The sequence below is a fragment of the Eubalaena glacialis genome, chromosome 4, assembly GCF_028564815.1.
Source record: "Eubalaena glacialis isolate mEubGla1 chromosome 4, mEubGla1.1.hap2.+ XY, whole genome shotgun sequence".
NCBI classification, from domain to species: domain Eukaryota; kingdom Metazoa; phylum Chordata; class Mammalia; order Artiodactyla; family Balaenidae; genus Eubalaena; species Eubalaena glacialis.
In genome coordinates, this window is record NC_083719.1 from 81,586,713 (window position 1) to 81,589,877 (window position 3,165).

The window sequence follows — 3,165 nt, forward strand, 5'->3', positions numbered from 1 at the left end:
CTTTGAATTTTAGTTGATAACTATCATAACCGTATTTGGAAAGTATGGCTTCAAGTAACCCATTGTTCAAGAAACAATCCTATCACTCCCAGTTATAGATACATCCTTTTGAACAAGTGACTTAAGTTTTCTAAGTCTTCATTTCTCATCTGTAAAGTGGGGATGACATTTATCTCGCAAGATTTTTTAAAGAGCCAAATAAGACAATAAATGTAAAGCATCATAATGACTGACCCACTAAATATTAAAACGTTATTCACTTTCTCTCCTGGCAGCTAATATGTAAGTTGTTCTATTTGTTAGGCATCATTTTGAATTAGGAATTAGAAATTAACAAAAGTATATTTTAGTGATTTCAAGAAATCAACTATATATATCATTTTTTGCAGAAAAGTTAAAGGTAGCATCTTGATGTTATAACTCTAATAAGTAAGCAAATCTAAGAATCAGATGATGCCTTATTGACTGTGTGATTATACTTAGTCACCTTCTGGGGTTCACTGTTAGCTTTCTTAACTCCAAAAGTTAGCACAATTTATATAGCTTTCTAAAAAATATTTTCTTCAAAAAAATGAATCTGATGGAAAATAAAATAGTAGGAGAATTATGAATAGAGCTGAAAGAAGACAAAACTCACTTAGATAAATAGCTATTTGTTTTGGTGTAAGAGGAAATGTATTTTTTTGTTGTTGCTTGTTTTAAATATTTCATATTTTATTCTCTTTTGATATAAAACTATGGAACACTCATAGTTTTTGTCTAAAACTATGGATCATCGATACCTTGTTAGTAAGTACAAGAGAAAAAAGATTAAACAGTATTTAGAAAGCAGTACCAGTAAACTTTATTAGAAGCATTAGATGTGTTATTAAAGTTGATATTAATTCATAATCTGCAATTGTTAAATGTGTATAACTTAATGTTAAAATCCCACCTTTATAATCTACAATTATAAACCCAGATTTTCTGTAGGCTTCACAAACCAGAGAAGTAGCTCAAATGTGCAAGAGTCAAGGGATAAATAATATTATAAATATATGTATCTATACATATATATGCATTATATTTATGTGTAAATATTATACACGTAATTATAGGCACAATGTTATATGTGCATGTGTATATATGTGTATATCAGTTATATTACCTAATTAAAACCATAACCTATAAATAGTTAAGAATTTATTTCAAAAATTCAATCAAATATATTACTAACAGTGTAGTCATTGTGTTTTCAATGTTGGTAAAGTTATTCAAATTTTCCACTTTCATAAAGTCCAAATTGAGCTGCCAGATGCTAAACTCTCCTTCTAAGTTAAAAGCTTGTTTCACATCCAAACCTTTGAAGTGCTAAATATTTGCTGAAAATTGGTTGAATCCATAACTGCTTAGGAGCTGGAAGACTTTTAGGTATTATATGCAGTCATTCATTAACTTAGCTTCAGCAACTGTAGACACTATGTCACCCTGCATCTTCCTTATTTATATCTTTTATCAGTAAAGTAACTAATCTAGTTATCATGCTATCAGCTTATTCAGTCAGTGCTGAACTGAACCATTTCATGATTTCTTTTCCAGAGCACCTTTAGTGGAGGCACAGGTGAGATCTGGCATTCTAGCTTCACTGAGTCTCCCTCAAAAACTTCTTTGCTCTGTGGTTTGTAGATAAATATCAGTGTTCTTCTATGTTCTTTTGCAAGGATGTCCAGCTGCACAGTAAAGGTGGTTTCTCCTGCTCTGTTCATGGCAACACATGCATAAGCCCCTGAATCTGAAGCTCTGACCACTTCGAAGATGAGTGAATGAAAACCCTTCTAAGACACTATCATTTTGCAAAAAGCTTCCATTTATACACCATGACACATGAGGAGCTGGCAGTCTACTCACTTTTAAGTCCATTCTGCAGAGTCTTCCTTCTTCACTTGACATGTTCTCTAGCATTTAAATAAATCATGGTGGGTAAAATTTCTCCTGGATTCCACATTGATCACTCACATCTATCTCCCTTTGAGGATGATCTACTTCTTACTTGTGACTTAGGAACTTGTAGTCATGCACATTCTGAGTTGTGCTGTGGTAAATCTTGGGCCTCAGTGGTATTTGAGCTTGAAACACAGCCATCTGTGAAACATCTTATCCTCAGATGTTACCTGTTTATTTCCATGATGAAGAAGCTGTCCTACATTTCAGTTTTCTCTTCCAAATCTTGAATCAAAGCTTATTTATTTATTTATTTATTTTTGGTCCTTGTGTTTCGTGGTTGGGAGTGCTTGATATGGGGCTAGCAATTGCAGTTTAGCCAACTGATGGTTGTTGATAGTTGGAGTCCACAGTGGAAGGGATTTTACTGCTACTGTCATCAGGCTGTGGTGACAATATGGAGCCAAGGAAGCTGCCTGGAAGCTGGTTATAGATGGCTGTAACCCTTTGGCTCTGGCTGGAACCAGAAAGCTGCTAGGGAGAAGCAGGAAAAGCAGAGGAGGCATGGTGATGTGAGAGCTCACTGTTGACGGGGCAGAAAATCTTTGCTCTGTGCCCTGATGAGGATGGATGAGAATGGAAGGCTGTTCGGTCTGGCCAGAGGAGCTGGAGCTTTCCATAAAATGTATGTTTTTATATGCACTGTTTGTCTTGTGAATTATAATACTAATTAAACAAAGTAGAGGCAAAAATAATTCTTTTTTTTTTTTTTTTTGGCTGCGTTGGATCTTCATTGCTGCGTGCAGTCTTTCTCTAGTTGCAGCGAGCGGGGCCTACTCTTCATTTCGGTGCGTGGGTTTCTCAGTGCCGTGGTTTCTCTTGTGGAGCACAGGCTCTAGGCGCGCGGGCTTCAGCAGTTGTGGCACATGGGCTTAGTTGCTCCGTGGCATGTGGGATCTTCCCGGACCAGGGCTCGAACCCGGGTCCCCTGCATTGGCAGGCGGATTCTTAACCACTGCACCACCAGGAAAGTCCCCAAAAATAATTTTTAAACAACAGAAAGGATGAAGTCTTTCATATAGGACTTAAAGTCAATTGCCTACCAGATCTTATTAAAATGTAATTTAAAACAATAACTTGAGTGTGTAGAAGTATGCATTAAATCTCATAAATGATTTACAAATGGGTTATAATTTGGGGGTTACAGTAGTTTCCATTTTATTTGAATTTGTAAATACTGTGATG

At 35.8% G+C, this 3,165-nt stretch overlaps 1 pseudogene; it reads right to left on the reverse strand.

Moving 5' to 3' along the window:
• Window positions 1–1,249: 1,249 nt before the first annotated feature.
• Window positions 1,250–2,600, reverse strand: LOC133090542 (myotilin-like; annotated as a pseudogene).
• Window positions 2,601–3,165: the final 565 nt, after the last annotated feature.